The 26,149-nt window shown below is 36.0% G+C and overlaps 2 long non-coding RNA genes across 2 annotated transcripts; both read left to right on the forward strand.

The window, feature by feature from the left end:
* The first annotated feature begins 10,360 nt into the window (after nucleotides 1–10,360).
* Nucleotides 10,361–12,908, forward strand: LOC115963114. The gene is made up of 2 exons (XR_004085700.1): nucleotides 10,361–10,528; nucleotides 12,510–12,908. It is a non-coding gene; the product is annotated as an uncharacterized LOC115963114 (long non-coding RNA).
* A 3,364-nt stretch (nucleotides 12,909–16,272) lies between these two features.
* Nucleotides 16,273–18,040, forward strand: LOC115965753. Its single transcript, XR_004086150.1, has 2 exons — nucleotides 16,273–16,484; nucleotides 17,564–18,040. It is a non-coding gene; the product is annotated as an uncharacterized LOC115965753 (long non-coding RNA).
* Nucleotides 18,041–26,149: the final 8,109 nt, after the last annotated feature.

A 26,149-nucleotide genomic window follows, 5' to 3' on the forward strand; every position in this document is an offset into this window, starting at 1 on the left:
ATTGGCTACGGCATTGGGTGTGAAATATGTATTTCTAACTAGATATTATTTGATGCCTGTTCAAGTTTGTGGCATAAATGAGATCTCAGCCTCTCCTTACATGTATTTTTCTCCTGCCTAGTATATTCTGGTTGAGTCTGAGCTTAACTCTAGCGGAATTATTCATATTCAATCAGAATTCTTATGAGTTAGAGCATCAACTGGTCAAATATGTATAGGTTTGATTGCATATTTCTCAATTTCATATCTAGCATAACATACTGGATCTAAAATGTATGTTTAAAAATGATTCCATTATTGGTGTCACTAATGAGGAACAAACATGCTAATTCTCTTTAATTTGTCCTTCTGGCGACAAAATTTTATATATATAAATTTTTTCGTATATGAGATCAGATGTGTAGGAATATTGGATTAGCCCCTTCATACCATTACTAATTCTATGGTTGGCAGTGAGGCTTTGAACGATCTTTGGAGTCGTAAAGTGACTATGGGAGTGGAAGCACTAGAAGAAAAGTTCCAACTAAACCATGATCAATTGAACTCTGGTTCCTTTTAAATAGAGTCCATAAACTAGAGTCCCCAAATTATATCATGTAAAGAAAATAAACTTATAATGAGATTATATTATATTTTGAAATAGAATTCAAATGGCAAGTAAATCTCTCTAAGTGTTATAGCATCAATGAATGTCAATCAACATCAATCATGATCAATTAGGTTCAACAAAATTAATTAACATTAATAGGTCAAATTTGGTGTCCAAGCTAAAAGTATGATTTCTGCAGTTGGATTTTAGATGATTTTAGTTGATAGAGTAAAAGGAAGAAAATGAGGGATGTTATGAAAATACAAAGAAACGACCGCCTTAGATGTGTGTTGCGATTTTCTACTTCTCAATTTACATTGTTGAGCACCATCGAAACATAGACGATAGATTTCTTTACTAATGCATATATGCAGCCATATATGGTTTGGTTTTGATGGACTGAGTGTATAGTGCAGAACAAAACAATTAAACAAACTAGTTTTGTTTTCTGAAATTGACAAATAAACTAGTTTTGGATTGTGTAACTAAAACTTTTAGTTTCATAATCCTGTTGGTGGTTTCTTTGTATCGACTTTAAGAAGTCTTACCTTCTCCAATTTTTAATTAAACACGCATTCATGATCAAATACCACAAGTTTGGCCACCATCAAATTGAAAGGAAATCTCTTGGACTGACCATATCTTAGTGGGATGTATATGTTATGTGACAATTTAGTGTCAAAAGTCAATACTTAGAAATATTATTGGATTTTAAATGAAATTTTTGTCAACTTCGCCAGCTAAAAGGCAAAGTCTAGGACTAAAGATGCTACAATGATAAGCACTTTAATATTCCTGTGCTAGGTGCCTGGGTTTTGGTGGCATGTGTTTGTAGCCTTTTGAACTTGGACGCACTAATAAAAGAAAAGGACTAAAGAGACTACAGAGAAATTCAGAGACAAACACATATATGGCTGCGTATATATTGTGATATTCACTCACAGATCTCTTCCACAAGGCAAGTCTGGCAAGATGAGGTTTGACGTCAAGAGAGGCCTCCTCCCTGTTTTTCTTATACTTACCATCCTATTTGTTGCATCAAGCTTGTTTTTCACCGGTAAGAAAAATACTATTTTTTCCACTCACATCTCCATAATAATAGGCATTAAAAACTTTTAATTAACAAGCAAACACTTTATGAAGTACAATAGATGGGTACTAAAGATCGATGTCTCTTTTACTTCCAAATCAATTGTGATGAACTTCACACCTTTATTTTATATCTACTTTCAAACTATTTATTATATATTTTAAACTTTGTATCTATTTCTTCTTTATTTTCTGAATATGTTGTGGTAATTTATTTGATGCAACAATCAGATGACAAGATGGAGAAGTTAACTTACGCAAGAGAGAGCCAAAAATTGTCTCGAGTTGTCATTGTAAAACAAAGGAACAGCCCACCTATCCGCTTTGCAAAACTAGAGAAAGGACGAATTTTTGAATCACCGCCACCACCCCCGGGAGGGAACAGAGGATCACACCCCTAATATGTATTCCTTGTACTTCATGTTTTAGTCATCTCTCTCTCTCTTAATAATTCAACAGTCAGAGAAGAGAGAGGATTTGAATCCTAAATGTTTTCATTAAGAACATCAAAAGTTGTTATATAGTTGAATAATGAGACTCTTGATCTTAGTCATCCCTTAAATATAATGTAAATTTCACCAACATGCAAATTCTGACATCTTTTTTCGCGATATATGCATATACTAACATCAAAATATTGTAAATTTAATTTTGACATGAACAATCTATACTATATAATAATAATATGGAGTCTTTCCATTTATTTTTGCATAGTTCTTGTTGCATCACGACATCATCAGCTGTTAGCAATTTTCCACATTTTTTCTTCTTTATTGACAATGAATGACTTAATTCTCAATTTTGTTTCCTTTAATACTTTATTTAATTCTCTCCTTCATCAATACAATATTTAAAAGCTAAAGAATAGCATTAATTGTTGCTACATTTCTGTTTAGCCACATTAGCGTAGCGTTTCAGTCCAGTTCAATCTATTAGGTCTATTTTGGTCCACTTAGGTCCAGTTCAATCCATTCAGGCTAGTTTGATCCACTTTGGCCCATTTCTGTCTAGTTTGGTTTGTTAGGTCCAATTTAGTCTATTCTGGTCCACTTTAATCCAATCGGTCCACTTCAGGCCATCCACTCCAGTCGGGCCAGTTTGATCCACTTCAGCCCATTTCTGTCCATTTGGTTCAATTCGATTAATTTAGTCCACCTCAGTCTATTTTGGTCAATTCTGGTCTACTTTGGTCTAATTGGTCCATTTTAGTCCATTTGGTCCACTTTGACCCATTCTATCCATTTGGGCCAATTCGATCTACTTCAGCCCATTTCCGTCCATTTGGTCCAATCTAGTCAATGCTGTCAATTTCAATGTGCTTACTTAAGAAGGAAAAAAGAAGTTTGGGTTGAAAGTTCCTATTCTAAATTCGAATTTATTAACAAATATAGATCTCAAATTCATTCTAAATTCTATTAAATTTTAACAATTTAATTTCAAATTTGTTTCACATATATTTAATGAAGAAAATGTTTTGGCTGCATACATGTTTAGAGCCAATTAATGGTCCAACTACAAATAAAAAGTAGCACGTGTTTTATTATGTGCATTGCACATGACTCACTTAGTTAGTTGGGTTAAGTGAGTTGTGCATTGCGCATGATAAAAATACATGTCATTTTCCTATTGGTGGTTGGAACCAAAAATTATAAACATATTTGAAGCCAAACTTTATAGTAAATTTACGTTATTAAATTGTGGGAATGACTAAACTGTGGGAATTTATCTTCATCACATAAATGATACGATCTAGGAACTTGGTTTAGGCCCAAATTTATTATTAATCAGTTGCATACAATAGTGTTCAAAAAAGAAGAAGCATACAATACCTTTTAAGAGTCCCCAAATTACATCAAACATATAGAAAGAAAATAAACTCATAATAAGATTAAATGAATGTGATTGATGGTCTCAAATCGCACTAGTATTCTGCAGTTGGATGATGATTTTCAAGTTGATTGGAAAAAGGAAAAGGAAGAAAAATGAGGGATGTTAGGAAAAAGCAAATAAACCACCACCTTAATTGGATACTGGTGGAAAAAGACCAATATCTCTGGTCTTCAGTGTTATAAAGTGAGTGTGACCTACCACTTCTCATCATGTATTATTCACAAACAACCCCACCTATTTGTCTCACTCATCATAAAAAATTGCAACGGAGCTAGTGTCAGTGCACTATGCTGGGGGAGTGCCATAATAAACTAATCAAGAGTGGTAAAGAAGGAAATTTCTTTATCATAATATTGAATTTCTGTCTCAATCTCTCAATCTATATTCATGCATGATGCGCTCTCTCCAGAGTAATGATGAGCATATTAGTGGGATATGTTTTGCGTAGTCGATACGTAAAAATATTATTGTATCTTAAAATGAAAGTTTGTCAATTTTGTTCTACTGGCCTTTGGTGGCATGTGTTTGTGGCCTTCGAACTACCCACTAAAGGCTTTGTGGCCTTTTGAACTCTGACCACGCAGTAATGGAAAATGACCGAAGAAACTACAGAGAAACATACAAACATGTCTGGGTATATATCATGACATTCTTGTGACCAATTCTCTTCCACAAGGCAACATGAGGTTTGAGCTGAAGAGAGGCAAACTCCTTGGTTTTCTTGTACTTACCGCCCTATTTATTGCATGGAGCTTGTTTTTCACTGGTAAGACTAAGAGTAGCACTTTTTTAGTTTTTAATAAATTTTATTTTGATTGGCATGTATTGAGTGCTATAGCTTCAAATTTTGTGTTCTTTATTAATTCCTGTGTCTTGTTAGGGTTAAATTCTATTAGTGTTGGCAAGTCGTTTTCATAATGTTGTCTAAATGTGATTTACGATCTACATTGAAAGACACAAGCTCATGAATTGCTCAGTTAATTTGCTGCCTCAACTACAAGCTTGACTCTATTAATTTAACCGATCAAACCATAAGATTACTGAATTCTCAAATTTAGGCCCATGCATGATGACCCAAGCCCTGGGTTTCGTGCCATAAAGTTCCAGAACATATTAAAGCATTCTTAGGTCATTTTCTCTGTAAATGTATTGAAGATTCGGGGGTGTTCCAAGTGAAGCTGCTACCAAGACCTACTTTAATCAAGTTGTTACTTTAGGATTAGACATGAATTGTTGTATTTAAGCATTGAAGAAATTCACAAGTAAAACAGTATGTTAGAGATGTGTATGGTCACGTGAGTAAGTTCTACTATAAGTAGCAACACTAGGATTGAAGTATATATAATAAGTTCTTACAACCAAAAGTTGTAGTGGAATATTATGAAGTATAATAAGATTATGTCTTTTTTACTTCCCAAATAATTGTATTTATGCTCTTTTTCACTTGGTATCTATATTCTCCAGATGAGAACATGAAGAAGTTAACTGAAGCAAGAGATGAGAAAGAATTGTCTGGAGTTGCCATTATAAATCAAATCAACAACCCACCTTTACCTTGGGTAAAAGACTCATTCAAGCGCAGTCTAAGTACGTCTGTAGTACCAAAATCACCACCACCGCCTCCTCAAGGAAACCAATCCCCCCATCCACTCCCCTAGTAGGCAAATGCCAATGTCAAAATAGTATATATGTGTATTTGTTATTTTGGTTCACTTGGAAGATTACAACCTACTCTAGGGAATGTGAGGTGTTACTATGTTTGGTTTTTTATTTATGCAACACAATATGAGAATGTAAGATTATAATTAAGGGCATATTTGGTACATTGAATGCTAATCATGATATGAATGATAATCTTCAAACTTAAGTACAGTATTTTGGTTGCGGTTCTTTAAATTCTCCAATTACATCAATACATGTTGTGAATTTATCCATGTAAGCATTAACGCGTTAACCTCACTTTTAACGCTAACAAAGTTTCAGTCTTATATTAAACAAAAAACCAATCAGCCATTGCCGTCTCTCTTAAATCTCAACCTCCTCCCCTCACAATCTCTCCAAGCTCCACCACATTACCACTAATATCGATCCTTTACCTTGCCAGAAATGTCTCCAGCATCCCTTTGAAGACCAAAACTGGCATAACCCCAAAATTTCCAACACTAGAAAAATCCAATCCAATACACACAAAAGGAAAAATCCATAAATAAATCAATCCACTGAGATCCAACATAAAAAGCAAAACCCAGAAGTGGAGTATTTTTGTTAGAAGTATGTGGTTAAATGATTAAATTTACCATATCTCATTAGCTTAAACTTTTGGGACAATCAATAATTTAACATGGTATCAGAGCATGAGATTTTGCGTTCGATCCTTGTCTCCTCCACTCTACCTCCCATTTAAATTTCCACATATTGGACCTCACCTATTAGAAGGTAGTTTCTGTCCACACGTGAGGGGTAGTGTTAGAAGTATGTGGTTAAATAATTAAATTTACCATATCCCATTAGCTTAAGCTTTTGGGATAATTGGTAATTTAACATGGTATTAGAGTTGGGTTTCGTTCTTGCCATCAAACAAACATCTCTACAGCAAGTAAAGAAGATTCTCATGTGCACACCACCATCTAAAGTCACATATGCTTGTTTGCTAGATCTAGACTTCATGGCATCTCACAGCCATTGTGGCTCAGTGCTATGTTAAAATCCAACAACTAAGAAAACCGTAACTTAACTTCTCAGATTTGTGCACATCAAGCCATCGCCTAATAAAACCAACCACACAAATGTGCCCCTTGGCCTCCCGCGAGAAAAACCCGGAAGTCTGGCCTCCACTGACCACTGCACACGCCTCTACGTGCCGCCACCATTTCGGCCAACTTCTCCATGCGCCGATGCAGATTTCTCAAGTTCAAATCCTCCCATGGTTACACATGCTGCCCTGACGACCTTGTAGCCTGTTGATCTGCCAAGCTGTGAAATCCGGAGGTCATCCAGTGTGGCACGTGCTTTCAGGTGCTAAACGTCGATTACACTCGCCTCTTGGGTCTTGCACGCACCACATGCATTGGAAGACTGTTGCTGATGTCTTCATGACATCATCTGATGACATTATTTAGCCACGTCAGTCCTACCTACGTTAGTAGCTACGCAGCTCGCCATGCTAGTAGTATTGCCTCGTCAACACCATGTCACTTAGCTGACCGTTGACCTGACTCGGACCACCCGGATTTGACCCGTGAGCACTGACTCGTTGACTTTGACCTTTGTTGAGTTTGACTTTTGTATTGACCTTTGACCAAAAGTTAAAATTTCCAAAAAGGCCTATTTTGCTTAGTTTTTTGCATAGATTCCAATTTTGGATTTCGTTTCTTCATTTGAAACTCCGAAATTGGTCAATTAGCACATTCTTCATTGTGGTTTCTGCAAAGGGATTCTTCAAGGCATCTCCAAGGGGTCTTCTTATGCTTATCCAACCTCAAACTTTCATCGAACTTCCACCTTGAGTTTGAGGGAGGGTGTTAGAGATATATTAGGAATATTAGCCCAATGTAATATGCCTAATATATCTCTAACGATTTTAACACAGTAAGAGGAGTGGTGTTGGTGAGTGATGGAGGAGAGAGAAGAATGATCCATCCTAGCGGGTGGTGGGTCAATGATTCCTTCGCGCCATGGGAGGACCAAGGCCAAGGTTTGCAATTGTCTCCAGCTATAGTGTCGATGTGGCGGATGGTAATCTCAAGATCTTGTAGGATGATCTCTCTCTCTCTCTCAAGATCTTCTCCAACTTCTGAGAACTCGTTGGTGAGGAAGATGATGTCGGCGGCAGAGTGGTGGAGCTCGAAAAGGTTGTGGTCCTAAGTTCCTAGCATTAATTGGTCAGGTCCTAAGTTTCTAGCATGCAAAGTCTATGTAAATACACATATATCAGTCTATGTATCATTGTACAAAAATGCATTTGTGCTACAGTAATTGTGTAAATTTACATAACTATTTTAACACAAATGTATTTTTGCATAGTGATACATAGACTGATGTGGGTGCATTTTGGGATTGATTAGACAAATTTGGGAGCTTATGATATTTTACAACTAATGCAAATGCTATTACAATGAAATCGATGTAACATTATAGGGGAAGGGGCCCAAAATTTTTGAAAGAGGGGGCCCAAATATAAAATTGTAAAAAATATACCTCTCTCTCTCTCTCTCTCTCTCTCTCTCTCTCTCTCTCTATATATATATATATATATATTTTTTTTTTTCTCAAGACTAGGGGGCCTCAGGCACAGGCCCCACCTAGTTCCATCCTTGCACCTCTAACCCTGGCTAGAGATTTAGCCACATATAATGATGCGGAAAAAAAAAAAAAAAAACCCATAAAAATAATGCTAAATGTTTTAAAAAATAAAACAAAAGATGAGAGAAGTTACAGGATTTTTCCTTCTCTATAACCTCAACCTCCTCCAAAAGAAAAAAAGAAAATCCCTCAAATTTAGGATGTGAATCCCTAAATTTTTGGAATTATTTTTACTGTCAGCTTCCAGCCCACTTTTGACATCGAAATTTTTTTTTTCTTAATTTGTGGTAAACTAAAAGGTTTTAGATATTCGAGTTTTCTTTCTGTGATTTCAAGAATTAGGTCAATTGGACATCTATGCAAGAAGTTATGGCAAAAATACTAAAATAGTGCAGGATGTTTCTATATCAAGATTTTTCCAATTTTGGCTTGAACAAATTTCTTTCTTCCATTTTTTTATTCTCACAAGTTTTTGACTTATTTTTTTTTTAGATAAACGATAGAAATTTTATTAGATAAAGTATGAGAAACATTACATAAGAATCTTGTAACATCAATACAGGGGAAATCAGACCTATTCTGCAGAAAACAACCAATTATGCAGAAAACAACAGTCTGCACAAACAACACTGTAAAGAAAACACATTGTGCGGAAAAAGAACACAACAGAAACTAACCAATTATGCAGAAAACAACACTGTACAGAAACAAACATTGTGTAGAAGAACAACACTGTACAGAAACAAACATTGTGCAGAAGAACAACACTGTACAGAAAACAACACTGTGCAGAAGAACAACACTGTACAGAAAACAACACTATGTAGAAAACACTACTGTGTAGAAAAACAACAGATATGCAGAACAATTAGAACCCGTGGACATACAATACTAAATCAACATAAATATACAGAACAAATCACTGAGCAGCTACCAACCTCTGACACTCCTGCAGAAAACCGATTGCTCCATCAAGAATAACCTTTGGATGGGTTTGGATATGCTCAAAATAAAATTTATTTCAAGCATTCCAAATTGCCCAAACAGTCAATGCCCATCTTTCTAACTCTTGCTGTGGAAGTTTATCCAATAGACATCGAAAGAGCATGAAAATATCTTGAGCTTTATTAGGACATTTCTAAAGCTTCCCTCGACAAAGGGCCCAAACATTTCTTGCAAAAAGACATTCCCAAAGTAGATGAGTAGATTCCGTTTTGACTTATTCAATGCTCCAATTGATATTGACCATTGGATTCTCTTTGCTACATGTTTGAATCATTAACTGACTGGTTTTAATCTCATACAAGAGAAAAATATATGTAATGAGTATATTAAATATTTCAAACTCATAAATTTTACATGTAATTAAACATGAAATTAATGTGATATTGCTTACCAAAACTAAGATAATAGTGTAATTTTAAGCAATCAACATTGATTCCAAAACTAATGTCAGACAATAAATTCTAGGGGGGTGGGGATTGTATTTGAGAAACTAAGGAAGAATAAAAGAAAGGGATATATGAACTAGGAAACCGCACTTGGACATGATCAATTGAGCTTTGGTTTCTTTTAAATGGAGTCCTCTAAAAATTGTCCCCAAATTACATCATGTAAAGAAAATAAACTTATAATGGGATTATAATTATATTATATTTTGAAGGGTTTTACTAACGTATCCCTTAGGACACATTATTATACCATTTTAGGATAATCAATTTTCCATAAAATATTTCTAAAAATAGATAATTAATATATGCCGACCATACATTAAGCTAACCCTATTTTGAAATAGAATTCAAATAGCAATCAAATCTCTCTCTAGATCTAATAGCATCAATCAATTAATGTCAATCAACATCAATCACAATCAATTAGGTTCAACAAGATAATTACAATCAATAGGTCAAATTTGGTGTCCAATATTATAAGTATGTTAGATGAACTTACTTGATAGAGTAAAGGACAAAAAGAAAGAAAATGAGAGATGTTAGAAAATATAGAGAAGCAACCACGTTGGATACTCGTTGACAAGACCATCGATCAGGAAGTTTTGTTTTGCTACTTTCTACTTTTGAATTTACATCCTCAAGCACTACCAAAACTTAGACGCCTTAGATGATCGATTTCTTAACTTAGGCATATATGAAGCCATAGCTTGGTTTTGATGGGAGTCAGTCTATAGTGTGCAGAATATGTTGGATTGTGTGGCCAAATAGTCCACAACGCGCGCAACAGTTAGAGATTATATGAAAAAGAACATTGCACAATATTGTATATTATAAATAAGATAATTATGAATAATGAGGGTGGCATGTTTGGCCTTGATTGGCTGTGTGGGGTTTGACTTAGTCAAACACGAAGTTGAGAACAGAGGATGATGAAGGGAAGGTGCACTTTTCCCCTAGCTAAAAACCCGGTTTGAACAGAGGATGGAGACTAGAGAGTATGTAATCATAGTGGACGACCAAGACTTAATATGGGAAAGTACTAAAGAAACTGCAGAGAAAAACACAAAACAAACGTGGCTGGGTATATATATAATATATATTGTGATATTCACTCACGCATCTCTTCCACAAGGTATCATGAATTCTGAGGTCAAGAGAGGTCTACTCCTCGGTCTTCTTCTACTTGCATGGAGCTTGCTTTTCATAGGTAAGTCTGTTTCAGAGTAGCACTTTTTTCTATAAATTTTATATTGTTTGGCATGTGTATATAGCTATAGCTACAAATTTTCTGTTCTTTATTTGTGTGTGTACGATAAAGAGAGAGGCATGGTATGGTGAACCTTTCATTCAAACTGAATAGCAAACATGTCTTCAAAAACAAAAACTAAAAGCGTCATTTTTTTAAAAGGGTAAATACTTACACATTAGATGGCTGCAAAATGAAAAATCTATTTAGGTTCATTTGTGCTCTAAATGTTCTGATACAGATTGAAAAAACTAGTTTAGAAGTCTTGTTAAGTTTTAACTAGAGTTATTAATTAATTAATTATCAACTTATTTCAATTATGTAATCCATAATATAATTATATTTTATCATAGTTCAAGATGCACATAATCATAAAACAAGAAAATATAAAAGTAATACAACAAGATTTGGTGATAAAATGGAAAATCGGTAAAATAACTCTTCAAAGGAAATCTCAATATGGGAACAAAGACAGTCCTATAGAAAATTTAAGATGAAGAAACAATTACAAATAGTCAAGAGACTTACACAAAATCTTTGTAGCCTAGACCCTTTATGCAACCTTACCCACTTGTTTTCCTACAGTAGTCTCAAAACCGCTGAAAAGCTTCTATGGTGAAGCTTACTTTACTCCGTCCCTGACTCCCTGTTAATGATAGAAAGACATGTAGGGAGGGGAGGGAGAGCTTACTTTCTGGAAAAAAAAGGAGATCTTTACTTTCAAATTTTAATATGATATTAATTTTCACTTGTCAGTATCAATATTTCATAAACTTCACTATCTTCAATTGAAAAACTCGCTACGTAGATTAGTCTTGCAATAATTTAATTTAATAAATATATTTATGAAATATGGAAAATTATGATGAAGAGACTACCAGATATTTTTCTTGTTGTTAAATATTAGCATTGATACAGTATGTTGAATATGCTAGTATAGATGCAGAAGCGAAAGCATAATGTATAAAACACAACAACACACGAGGGTTACGTGGTTCAGCCTAACGGCCTACATCCACGGAGAAAACCCTAAAGGGCTACATCAATAATATATTATAGTGTAATACAAATCCTATGTTACAATGAATTATAAATGTGTATATATAGTAGACTAAACCTTAGACTAATAGACTTCTAGTACAAGTAGGAGACTTGACTTGCACACAAAGTAGAATTAGGCTTGGATCTATACTAATGGGCTAATATATCTTTAACACCCCCTCTCAAATTCAAGATGGAAATTTGATGAAATCTTGAGATTTGATAAGGCTGAGAAGATCCCTTGAATGAAGTTTGGCTCTGTGACGGTAGTTTAAGGAAGGCAATGGTCTTGCAGTATTGATGCGACTTCTAACAGTGGCTTGACTATATCGGAGAGTTTTGACGGCAGTAGTAGGAAATCAAAGAAGATGAACATAGCGAAAAAAAAAAATACCGATGAAGACAAAGATTGCTCTTAAGTATACCGTAAGGACAGAAAATCATAGTCACAGAAAGGTGGCTCTGATACTATGTTAAATATTAGTATTGATACACTATGTTAAATATGCTAGTATAGATGCGGAAGCGAAAGCGAAAGCATAAAGTATAAAACACAATAACACACGAGGGTTACGTGGTTCAGCCTAACGGCCTACATCCATGGAGGAAACCCTAAATGGCTACATCAATAATATAGTATAGTGTAATACAAATCCTGTGTTATAATGAATTATAACATGTGTATATATAGTAGACTAAACCTTAGACTAATAGACTTCTAGTACAAGTAGGAGACTTAGTTTGCACATAAAGTAGAATTAGACTTGGGTCTATGCTAATGGGCTAATATATCTTTAACACTTGTCATTTAAGCCATATTTATTTTCAGTTGTACTTTGTTTATGATCTTTCAAATTGTTTTGTCTAAATATGTTTCGGTAATTCCTTTGATGACAATCAGGTGGCCCACCTTTCAAATGCCCAAAAGGAACTAAATGTTATGCTGTTCCTCGATCACCGCCACCAGCTCCTGGGGTGAGCCACGGGCATACACCGTAAAAGTCCTTCCTATATTTCATGTATTAGACATCTCTTATACAATATATGGGGAATTTATATAAATGAATGCAGTGGAATGATATGTAGTACGATGTATACATTTTCTGTGGAGTGTCTAGGGTTTATAAGAAAAAAAAAAAGAAAAAAAAGAATATAGAGACAAATATAAAAAATTTGATGTAGAACAAGTGTCTCTAGACTTTCTTAGAAATTTGAATATTCAAAAAGTGAAGGCGTATAGCTGTGTCTGTGTAATTAAACTAAATAATTTATGTTATTTTGAGACCTAAATTTTATTTTATTTTATCTTGGCTATTTTATTTGGGTAATTTGGTCCTTAGTGATTGCGAATGAAATTTAAGGGTATTTTTGTAAATTTTATTTTTAGAGAACTATCAAAAACTCTAACAGCTTCTATATAAATATGTATTTTTCTAAACTGAATTCTCTGAAAATTTCTTTAATTTTTGGTTGACTCCAGGTTTTTTTTTTTAAATCAAAGATTTCATTAAGTTAGAATGATATTTAATTTCCTCTTGTGTTTCTGTTCTGCATTATAGGGTGAACATGAATAATGAATTGCTATATCTTTATTGGACAGCTATGCCAAGAGCATTCCCAAGGCTTATTTGTTTTGCAATTCAATTTAGAAATTTGGCCTCCATATATATCTTTAAGGGATAAATAAGTTAATTTGTACTACTCCACATTGGGTCTTTGCAACCTTACAACGTGTAGATATTTGATTGACTTGTCTTTCAAACCCATGTACAAGTTGAAAAGTCAGAAAAGTCAAATCGCATACTAACATTAGCCAAGTTAGAACAGTCAAATGGGATACTAGCTAGCATTAGCCTTGGAGGCAATTACACTTAATAATTAAGTTGATATTTTACGTAATGGAGGCTACTAGGCATCCTGAAAATTATATCCAAATAAGAAATTAGCAAAAGCCAAAATGAACAAATGTAAGAGTAAACCAATGGTAAATGATAATAATTTACATTAATGGCAGCAAATGAGAGAAAATTAGGGATATGTGAGGAGAGAGAAAGAAGTCATTCTGTATGTACTACTAAATACAAATAAAAGTGACCAAGGAAAAATTAACATTTACAAAATTAATGAGGGATGGGTTAGTGTGTGCTAATGCTAGGGTTTTCTAGTTCTTATGGCAATTTGGAAGTGAAAAAAGAAATCCTCCAACAGAAGACATCATCAATTGTAGAAAATCAGGGTTTTCTAGTACTTATGCCAAATACATTGTGTGAGGTTGGATGCTTACATCTGTTGAATGTATTTAGATCCATAAACCTCAAATCCACATCAATTGTAAGAATCTAATGTAGATTTGAGGTTTATAGATCTAAACACATTCAACAGATGTAAGCATCCAATCTCACACAATGTATTTGGCAGTTTGCACAATACTCTATCTATGATCTATGTAATTTGCTATCGTCCACAAAGTCAATTAAAGTTTTGGGCTTGTGGGCTATGGGCTAGTTAAATTTGGTAGATCTCCTAGGAAAATATTACCTTTCACATCTAATGCTTCTAATAACTTTTAATACCAAATAAGTTGAATCTTCATTCCCCGAATGTTATAAACTTAATTCTATCACAGTTGATACTAATCCTCTATTATCAATGCAACTTGCAAGTCTTGCATAGGTGAGAAAGCATATCACACTGTTATATAAACTTGTTTTTAACTTCTGGTAAGATCGAGTTTTAAACTTTTTCTCTCAAATTTTGTATTGTTCCACACACGCATATAAGTTGTATCTTCACATTTATTGTTTTACAATAATTTAATTTAATAAATATAAATATGATGAAAATTATGAAGTTCAATACAAGACTACCAGAGATTTTTGTTGTTATATAAGCCATATTTATTTCAATTGTACTTTGTTTATGATATTTCAAACCTGGTATCTATTTGTAGTTTGTATTGTCTAAATATGTTTTGGTAATTCCTTTGATGTAACAATCAGGTGAGAAGATGGAGAAGCTAATTTATGCAAGAGATGGAAAAGAATTGTATAGAGTTGTTGTTATAAAACAAAGAAAAGGCCGACCTTTCAGCTGGGCAAAACTATCCGCTAAGATACTTCCTCAACAACCGCCACCAGCTCTTGGGGTGAACTATGGGCAAATACCGTAATAGTCCTTCCTATATTTCATGTATTAGACATCTCTTGTACTATATATGGGGAGTACGATATATAGTACAATACATGTTTCTCAAAAAAGAAAAAGAAAAAAAGAATGCAGTGGAATGATATGTAGTACGATGTATATATTTTTTGTTGATTGTCTAAGGTTTATAAGGGAAAAAAAATGAATAGAGAGAAATATAAAAATTTGATATAGAACAGGTGTCTCTAGACTTTCTTAAGAATTTGGATATTCAAAAGTCAAGGCTATTTAGTAATTTTTTTTTTTGGTAATTTGGTCTTTTAGCGAAGGTGATTGAAATTTAAGGGTATTTTTGAAAATTTTATTTTCAGAGAACTATCAGAAGCCCTAAATGGCTTCTATATAAATATGTATTTTTCTAGACTAAATTCTTAGAGAATTTCTTTTATTTTTGGGGGATAATATTCCAGGTTTTGTTTTTTCTTGATTCATCAGATTAAGTTAAAACAATATTAAGCCTCATGCGTTTCCCTTCTACATTATAAGGTGAACATGAATAATGAATTGCTATATCTTTATTGGACTACTATTAGAAGTGCATTCCCAAGGCCGATATGTTTTGCAATTCAATTTAGAAATTTGAAGCCTTCCATATATATACCCTATTTGTGGGCTCATGGGTTTTGCAAAGACACCAAGCTTACTTCCAAAATTTCCCATTGAATTCAAAATAGGTAATAAAAATCCTTTCTTGCCCTCCCAACCTGCACTTGTATGTGTTTGGATTGGGCTATACTTGCTCATCAATGTCTAGTCCAGTATTGGGGATTAGGCCTTCATTAACTTCTGGGTGATGCTTGCCGCGTTGGGCTTTATTGTAGTAGGCCTAAAAAATAAATAGGCCTCCAACACCTCCCCAATGAAGAACATTTAACTTTCACTGTTCAACAATTGCACTCTGTTTATGGTCTATGTAATGTGCTATCATCCAGAAAGTCAATTAAAGTTTTGGGCTTGTGGGTTATGTGCAAGTTAAATCCGGTAGATTTCCTTGGAAAATATTACCTAACAAATCTAATGCTTCTATTAATAGGTTGTAATATCAAATAAGTTGAATCTTCCTTCCACGAAAGTTAAAAACTTAATTCTATCACAGTTCATACTTAATCCTCTATGATCAATGCAACTAGCACAGGTGACAAAGCACATCACACTCTTATATAAATAACAGTTTCATTTTGATTAACCAAACAATATTTTTGTTTAACTAGCTAGTTTCTCTTTGGAGGAAAGCAGAGGGCAGTGGAGACCACTGGAAATCAAATCACAGTGATTGCTATCTAATTTATTATTCACAACAACCCCACCTGTTTCAAGAATCCCACATATTAAATATAGAGGGGCCTGTAGCCGACATTTTTGTGTCAAAATTAAGTACCTTTTCAACCATGGCGTGCTAAAAGGCAAAGTCCTAACACAAGAACAGGAATAAATTGCTATTCCTGGGCATGTGCTTGTAGCCTTTTGAACTTTGACGCTCTAATATAGGAAAAGGACTAAAGAAACTGTAGAGAAACATACAAACATGAAGCATGGCTGGGTATATATAATGATATTTCTGTAACCAGTTTTCTTCCACAAGGCAACATGAGGCTTGAGCTGAAGAGAGGCCTCTTCCTAGCTTTTCTTGTACTTATCACCTTATTTCTTTCATGGAGCTTGTTTTTCACCGGTAAGACTAATAGCAGCACCTTTTTCGTTAAATTTATATTGTTTGGCATGTATGTATAGCTATCAAAGATCAAAGCTTATGTTATTTATTTATGTGTGTGTGTGTGTGAGCGAAACAGAGAGAGGAATGGAGAGCTTTTCTATTTTTCACTCCCCTGTTGTGTGTAGACCTCCATATTTAGATGCAAATGTCTATTAAATATGTCTCCAAAAAGTACTAGAGCTACAATCCTTTTCTTTAATTTGCTAGCTAAATATTCATGCATCATACAGTGACGGAGAAAACATGACATGCATGCAACTATAGAATTCATACCCTATGCGGTTTATACGTTGTGAAAGGAATGATGCATGTTAGATGTATGAGATAATTATTGCAATCAATTAGATGGATTCAAACTAACTTTTAAGTCTCCAGCCTCCCTATAGACAATTAGATTGAGATCAATGATTAATGAATAGTGTATAATGAAGCAAACATTTATAAATTGCACCATTCCAATATTCATTAAGAATATTTCTTCTTGATGAATAAAATTCCGGTGTTCCCATTTTGGATTTTCCATTTTATACTTCATCCAACATAACTTGGCACAACATATTTATTTCTTTATAAAAAAACCGGTGTTTAAAATTGAAGGGAAAAAAAACCACAAACACATGACAACTTGTAATTGTTTGGAGTATAAAATGAAATAACTAATATGGGACAGAAAATTTCTATTTCTTTTGGATATATCAATTTAACCTCTATAATTTGTTATGATTGATGTATGATGATATATCGTGGGATTCATAAATCTTAACTCATCAACCAACTAGGTCGAGAACAACCTTACAACCACAAATGTAGTGGAATATTATGAATACAATAAGATGGATGTCTTTTTTACTTCCTAACTAACTGTATGTACGATCGTTTAAGTTTGGTATCAATTTATTTTTTATTTTCTGAATATGTTGTGAAAGTTCTTTGATGTAACATTCATGTGATCAAAATATGTAGAATATTTTTAGTTTGGTATCAATTTCTTCTTTATTTTGAATATGTTATGATAAGTTCTTTGATGTAATAATCAGGTGAAAAAATAGAGAAGTTAACTTACGTAAGAGATGAGGAAAAATTATATGAAGCGGTCATTGTAAAACAAATCAATAGCCCACCTTTACCATGGGCAAAAGACCCACATGAGCGAGGGCTAAGACAGGAACTCAAGAGGAAAAGACCTCAACCACCATCACCACGTCGTCCAGGGAACCCAGGGCCAAACCCCTAGCTAGCATGCAAATACCAATGTCAAAAGAGAATTAATATTGCACATTGGTATTTTGGTTCACTTGGAAGATTACAATCATCTCTAGAAAATGCGAGATATATATTATCATGTTTGACTTGTTATTTGTGTAATATATAACACATTATTAGAATGAAAATTAGGGCTGGTTGAACCCTAGGCCACTTAGTCAATGGCCTAAGATCCTAAATAGAAGAAGGCCACCTATGTAATAAATTATATTTTATCTATCTTTCTAATAGTGTGGCAAAAAAAAAAAAAAGAAGTAATTAAGGCCCCTCCCCTAGTGGGGAAAAAAAGCATCCCCTCTATTGGCCAATAGAATGTACTTTTTATTTATTTTATAGTGTAAAAATTTTAATAGATAAAAATTATTTTTAAATAATTCCCCCTCTCTTTGAATGTTGTGAACCTTGTTTATATGTTTTACTCTATTTTGCGGTAGCTTAAGATTGTAAATATTTTTGGTTCTTCTCACAAGGAAGGTGAATAGACTTTTCCTTTCTCTCTATTAAAATTAAAATAAGAATTAATAGTGTGGGACCCAACAATTCGTGGACCAGGCCCATTTGCCCTTAGAGAGTCCGAAGGCCCAATCCGAGGAGAGCTGTGGCCCAAACTCTACAATGCAAAGCACAAAAGAATTTTGGGAGGCAGCCGAGGACAGTGTAGTCCTCGGCAGATCCATAGTCCCACTAGAACAAAGGGGTGAAACTGGTATAGGGACGAATTCCTAAGGAGATCCAAGATACCTTGGGGAGGTTATCCTTACTACTCTTCCGGATAAGACCCAGCGCCTGACAGAGTCGTACTCTGCAGCTTTATCGAACCATCCCCAACAATTTCGGGATTGGATTGATGGGACAAATGTCAGTGATTGTAAAGATTGACCCTACACGTGGACGAAGGATAGCGAATGCAAGTTAGTATAAAATAAGGAAGTAAGTAAATCACTAAAGGGAGGATCCCACCTCCAAAGAAAGGGAGACGATCTGGGTGAGAACATCTCAACAACTCCTGAGATTACAGAAAAAACCCATCGTCGGGTAACCGGGGTAAGACCCCAACGGTCTTCGGATGAAGTCCTCGGAGGCCCATCCCATGGGATGCGATGCCGTAGGGCTTAAACGTTCAAGCCCAAATCCTTTTTTCTACACGAATTCCTCTAAAATCAGGACCGGGCACCGCCCCGCGACCAACGGCTAGTTTTTCAAGCCCACTCTCTACAAATCATATTGTGAGGGATCTTTCATGCGCGAGCCCAACATCCTTATTGGGCCGCTAGAGAATTGTGTCCTTACAATTGGCGCCGTCTGTGGGAAAGCTTGCGCGCTGGCGCAGGTGGCGGTGGAATCAACTCACGCGCCAAGCAGAAATTTCTGGGATCTTCTCCGTCTCCGGCGACATATAGTTGTTGCTCCGACGTAAGCTTCTGCTAGGGGCTACGCCTCGAAGTGCTAAGGGCGCGGGCGTCTCTAGGGGCTTCCAGCCTCAGGCCGACTTTCCCCGCCCTGGCGTGGGGGCTCGTGGTCGAAAAACAAAACAAGTACATAAAAAGATCGTAAGTTTTGGACAGAACCAAGGCCTTGCATGGTCCGCGGACTCAAGCTTATGGGGAAACCAAGTACATAAAAAAAATCTTCCAAGTTTTGGACAGAACCAAGGCCTTGCATGGTCCTCGGACTCAAGCCTATGGGGAAACCAAGTACATAAAAAGATCGTAGGTTTTGGACAGAACCAAGGCATTGCATGGTCCTCGGACTCAAGCCTATGGGGAAACCAACTACCTGGATGAGGAAAACTAGGTTTTGGACAGAACCAAGGCATTGCATAGTCCTCGGACTCAAGCCTATGGGAAACCAACTACCTGGATGAGGAAAACTAGGTTTTGGACAGAACCAAGGCATTGCATGGTCCACGGACTCAAGCCTATGGGGAAACCAACTACCTGGATAAGGAACCAACTATCTAAAAAAAAAAAAAAAAACTATGGCACATAAAGCTCGAAATCCGTCCAAAGAGAACTCCGCGTTAACAGATGGGTTAATACCTTGATTGCGTGGATTCCTCGGTCTACCCTCAGATCCCCAGTATCAAAGGGGTTGATGCGACACGGTGCAACATATTACCCAAAAGCGCAACCAAAGTCCTTCGCTACTCAACTACCGTCTCGGACGAATTGTTTAAAGTTTACCGTTCTCGGGAATTGGTTTAGCGTGCATCGCGTAGCACTCAACAGCTATCTCGGTTAGTTCCATGAATTTAATCTATTGAGGATTACCATTATTATACTTGATAATATTTGCGAGTTTAAACTAAAGGATTTGTGTTAAAGTATTCTTCTGCCTAGAATATTGTTAAGGCAAGCTTAGATTTAATATTCAGGCCCAAAGTGGTTGTTGCAAAAAAGTATGTATAAAGAAAGAAACGCATTTTTTATTAAGAGAAAAGAACAAAGGAGTGAAGATGATGCCGAGCAGATATCTCAGAGGAGAGGTTGGCTACTGTTCCAAAATGTCATCTGAGGAAACTATTCCTCGACGCTTCTACATGCCCATAACTCAAGCAGCCAAAGAACCTGACCTCAGGCTAACACCATCTACAGAAAAGATGCAGGGAGCCGGAAGTTGGGAAGCCCCCGCAGAAATTTGCCTGCTACAAGGCAGACGGCGCTGATGGTGGAAATTCCTTCTTCGGACATACCAAAAATCTGGCATGACCAGAACCTGCTTCGGATTTTGACTAAAAGAGGGAGAAACATCCTTTCCCCTCTCTCGAACTGAAATATTCTCTTGAGTCTACGCCTCCTTGGCCCGTACCTCACTATCTGGAGTCTCAGGAAGACACGGCGCTTTTGTGGCGGAGAGAGCTCCTTTGCCCCAATCCTCGCCTCAAACATGATGTACTAGGAGAGGAGACTGAAGAATTTGTGCGAAGGCAAAGCAACTCTCTCTCCTATTTATTTAAAAGATGAGGTGATGATATTTAATTCACGCAGCGTCCCAAGGAACGCTACAGACAAAATGTCTCCGGCTCGATTTCCAATGCCGTCTGTAACCCTGAGATTAAAGGAGCCTCGTGAAGGCGCACCTCGAACACTGGGACGCCAAAAAGTACCGCGTGACCAAAGACTACGGAAATGCCTCTAGAATCTGTGGGCCTAATAAATTCGCGGCCCAGGCCCGTTCTGCATGGAAGCCCACGGACTATGGCCCACACCAAGGAATAATCTTTGCCGAGGACAACTTCCTGCTCGGCAGCTTATGAGACACCTAAGGAAAGAGCATAAAGTTTTGGACAGAACCAAGGCCTTGTATGGTCCTCGGACTCAAGCCTGTGGGGAAACCAAGTACAAAAATTATTAGTATTACAAGTTTTGGACAGAACCAAGGCCTTGTATGGTCCTCGGACTCAAGCCTATAGGGAAACCAAGTACAAAAATTTTAATTATTACAAGCTCTGGGCAGAACCAGGGCGTTGTACTTTCCTCGGACCCAAGCCTACGGGGAAACTGATTGCTCGGATAAAAAAAAAAAAGGGGTTTGGACTTCGCAATATGGGCTACTGGATAAAAAGGTCAGGTCATTTCATCCACGGCTTAAACACCCTAAAGGGTTAGGCCCGACGAAGGAGCAAGGAAGGTGGTGGAACGCCCCAGTATACAACGACCTAAGAGGTCTGTTCATTTAGTGGGTGGTATGTTTTGAAATGGTTATTCCTCACACGGCATCAAGCCTTCGTTTCTCTCCTCGGCTAGCAGGGGGTAAGTATTACTTTTTACTGGTCTGCTCTATTATGCCGAGCACTTCTATTGAAATTATGGCAACACCTTTTTATTATTAAGTATTTTGGTCTTAGTCGTCATTGATTTAAATGCGATATTATTGAGCCGAACAGCATTTGCAAATTTATAAAAACAAAAAGACAGAAAATGCAAAGTGAAATAGAGACGACTTTTATTAATATGAAAAATTGTTACAACGTACAAAAATGGGCTTCAATAAGCCTATACAAAAGAGGGGCTGCTGAAGCAGCACTAACATCCACAGTACAGATAAGCAAACGGTCAAGCGCCTTTTAAACTTGTCTTCGAAGTCTCTCCAATTTTTGCCACATTGTTGCTCATGCTAAGAGAAGAACTCACTTTAAAAAAAAAAAAAAAACGAAGAAGAAGGAAATAGTAAGGAAGAAATCAATGAAGAAGATGGAGGAGATGAATGAAGAAAATGGAGGACATGAGTAAGGAAGGAGGAGAAGAAGAGAGAAGAGATAAAAAGAAAGAAAAGGAGCAAAAGAGGGAAAAGAGAAAGCAAAGAGAAAAGAAAAGGAGCAAAAGAGGGAGAAGCAGAAGCACTTAGCCCCTGCCTCAGCCCTGACTCCTAACACGCTGGTGCCATATTAGGTACGCTCGTGAGGAGCCGGGTGGTGCTGGTCTTGGTTGTTCTCGACTCAGTCACGCCGAGAAGTCGACATGACGAGCCCCTGCTTCGGATTTTGGCTAAAAGAGAGGCGGGACAGATCTTAAGTCTGCGCCACCCTTGCCCTGACCGAGCCATTTCAAGTTTTGTCAGAATATGGTGTTTTGAGGAGGAGCGTGTTTCCTTCATCATTCGTTATGGAGGGCGTATGCGGATATGATGTATAACAAACGGGCTAAGTGGACGCTAAAGGGGGATGCGGATTTCAGATTTCAGAAGGAAGGAGAGGAGTCTGTACGAAAGTCACTGCCACCTGCTTGCCTTCTTATAGGAAGGGCAAAACGGATGGAATTAAATGCGTTCAAAGTTTCCAAAAGAATCTGAAGAGGAAAGAGGCGCCCGTTCCGTTTCCCCACCTTATCAGATGAGCCGCCGGACATAAATGTGCCTCGTAAAGGGAATTCATTTAAGGGCGCGTCTGGGACATCCAAGCGGCAGGAGTAGATCACGAGCGAATTAAACGGAATCCCTTGAAAACCGGCTGACTTCCTGGGAAACCGCTCACATAAATGCGGGGTCAAACTAAATGGGCCATATTGAGGGCCCGGGTTTGCCAAAACCCTCCTTTCCAACCCGGAAGTCGGACAGAAGGGTTTTGAGGGGCTATTGTGGGGCCCAACAATTCGTGGACCAGGCCCATTTGCCCTTAGAAAGTCCGAAGGCCCAATCCGAGGAGAGCTGTGGCCCAAGCTCTACAACGCAGAGCACAAAAGAATTTTGGGAGGCAGCCGAGGACAGTGTAGTCCTCGGCAGATCCATAGTCCCACCAGAACAAAGGGGTGAAACTGGTATAGGGACGAATTCGTAAGGAGATCCAAGATACCTTGGGGAGGTTATCCTTACTACCCTTCCAGATAAGACCCAGCGCCTGACAGAGCCGTACTCTGCAACTTTATCAAACCATCCCCAACAATTCCGGGATTGGACTGATGGGACAAATGTCAGTATTTGTAAAGACTAACCCTACACGTGGACGAAGGATAGCGAATGCAAGCTAGTATAAAATAAGGAAGTAAGTAAATCACGGGGGGGGAGCCCAACCCCAAAGAAAAAAGAAAGACTACGTGGGGAAACATCTCAACCAGACTGGACTTCACGGAAGAAATCCCGCCGTTGGGTAACCGGGATAAGATCTCAAAAGGTCCTCGGATCGAACCATCCCCAACAATTCCGGGATTGGATTGATGGGACAAATGTCAGTGATTGTAAAGATTGACCCTACACGTGGACGAAGGATAGCGAATGCAAGCTAGTATAAAATAAGGAAGTAAGTAAATCACTAAAGGGAGGATCCCACCTCCAAAGAAAGGGAGACGATCTGGGTGAGAACATCTCAACAACTCCTGAGATTACAGAAAAAACCCATCGTCGGGTAACCGGGGTAAGACCCCAACGGTCCTCGGATGAAGTCCTCGGAGGCCCATCCCATGGGATGCGATGCCGTAGGGCTTAAACGTTCAAGCCCAAATCCTTTTTTCTACACGAATTCCTCTAAAATCAGGACCGGGCACCGCTCCGCGACCAACGGCTAGTTTTTCAAGCCCACTCTCTACAAATCATATTGTGAGGGATCTTTCATGCGCGAGCCCAACATCCTTATTGGGCCGCTAGAGAATTGTGTCCTTACAAATAGTTTTCCAAATAAATTTATTATTGAAATCCAGTATTAATGCCAAGAGAGATATAAGGATCATTTCAAACATGTTATTTATTCTAAAATTGATAATTTAGATTTATTTATAAATTTTTTTTTTTTTTTTTTTTTTTTTTTTTTTTTACAAATAGATAAAAATATTTTAATTAGCATACTAAATTTTATAAAAAGACTACATTATTTTCCAAATGCATATATCATTTACATAATACTATTAACAATACTTGTCACAATTGTGTTTGCATAAAGGAGTTTTTCAAAAATAAATTGAATATATCGTATATAAGGTTGACTATGTGACTAGAAAGATTAAGGGATTAGCTACATTACCAATTGAAAAGGAAATGTTAGCAATTTTTCAATAGAATGTAGGCTATTTGGTCCGGTTATTTTTGGGTTTGGATTTGGGTTTGACAAAATTTTGATGATCTTGTTGTTGTTGATATTATGAGTGTGAGAATTTAGATTGATTTTGGGGTGGGGTGTTCATGAAGTAATTTGCTGGCCATTGAACACAGTATCTGTCCTTAGTCTATTTCTCGTGTTTCTAGATCTATAACGTGGTAGTATACTTGTCTGTGGCAGTTTTTTTTTTTTTTAGTCAGGTCCACTTTATTTCGTTTCAGTCTATTCAATCCATTTTGGTCCATTCATGTCATCTTGGTTTAGTGGTCCATGCGGTCTATTTTGGTTCACTGTTTTCCATATCGGTCCATGTGGTTCAATATGGGTTCATTTTTGGTCCAATTCAGTCTATGGGTCCATGTTGGTCCATTGGTTCATTTTGGTTCCACTTCGGTCCACTTCTTTTTAAAGATTTTATTGTTAATACTTGGGATTTTTAAAAATATTTTATTATCTAAAGCTTGGGATTTTTTTTTTTTAATAGATTTTGTTGATCGATAATTGGGACATTCCTTCACCCTAGTTGACTCTATTCATTTTTTAGAACTGCATGTTCATCAATTTTTACTAGACCAAACAATACAAATTAATGAGACTATAAGTTTTATAATAATAATAATAATAATAATAATAATAATAATAATAATAATAATAATAAAACAATCAGGACTATTGGGATGTTTCTACTTTATAACTGGTAGAAATCATGGTTTTTTTTTTTTTTTGGTCGTTATCATCTAGATTATCCAATATATATATATATATATATATATATAATATCAACTATATGATATGACAAGTGATTCTCCTTCCGTGAAATTAATTTATTCTTCTGTTTTCTGTGCCTTTACCTCTCCAAATTAACCTTTCGAAAGAGAAAAAGTACCTAATTTTAGTCAATCAAGTCCAAAATTCACATATATTAGATTATGCAAAGTTGTGTGAAAAACTAAAAATACATGATTGTTACAGTAACTGTGTAAATTTACATTGTCACTTTTCATTTTGCATTTAGGTTTTTATTCTTTCTATACATATCTCAAGGATGAAGGAAGATAGGAGATGATGGTTGTTGTGTGTGAAGAAAGAGAAACTGTTTAAAAAAAAATCATATTTTAAAGAAATATAATATATAAAATAGATAATCTGATATGTGATGTTTAAAAAAGTGAGTTAATAATTTTTTTATTATTATTTTAAAGTAGGTTCTTATACTAAAATAGACAAAAAATTTTACACGAACTAATGTGAAATCTCTAATGAATTCAAGCTTGGTGTCTTAATTTTATTCCTTTGATACTAACAAGTGTGTCAATTTGATGTTTACAATCCACGCTCGGTACGTTCAACACTAAGAATTCAAAATTTCAAACAAAATCACCAATGAACATCGGCTTTCAGAACATGTATGTACTCAAATCAATCCCTTTTTAGTATAGTAAGGAAAATTCATATTATTGACAATTGAATTAAGAGAAATAATTAGAAATGTCTCCAAAAAAAATACTATTAACAGGGTAAGATTTGTGATCCAATAAAGCAGAAGAAAAGTTGAAACTTTTTTCTAAGAAAGAAGAAAAGAAAATTCATATTATTAATAATTGAATTAAGATAAATGCTAACGGATGCTCTTAAAGTAATGGTTAATAATTCATTTAAAAAAAATTTTATGGGAAAAGAAAAGAAAAAGTAATTAATGTTTTGATAGTTTTTTCTATTTTTTATAAAAGTTGTATTAAAACTTTCTTAAAATAGATTGTTACTATTTACTTAAAGACATTCATTAGCATGACTCTTAAATTAACATTATACTTTGGTATAATATGGATGACAA

The sequence above is a fragment of the Quercus lobata genome, chromosome 10 (genome assembly GCF_001633185.2).
Source record: "Quercus lobata isolate SW786 chromosome 10, ValleyOak3.0 Primary Assembly, whole genome shotgun sequence".
Taxonomy (NCBI): Eukaryota; Viridiplantae; Streptophyta; class Magnoliopsida; order Fagales; family Fagaceae; genus Quercus; species Quercus lobata.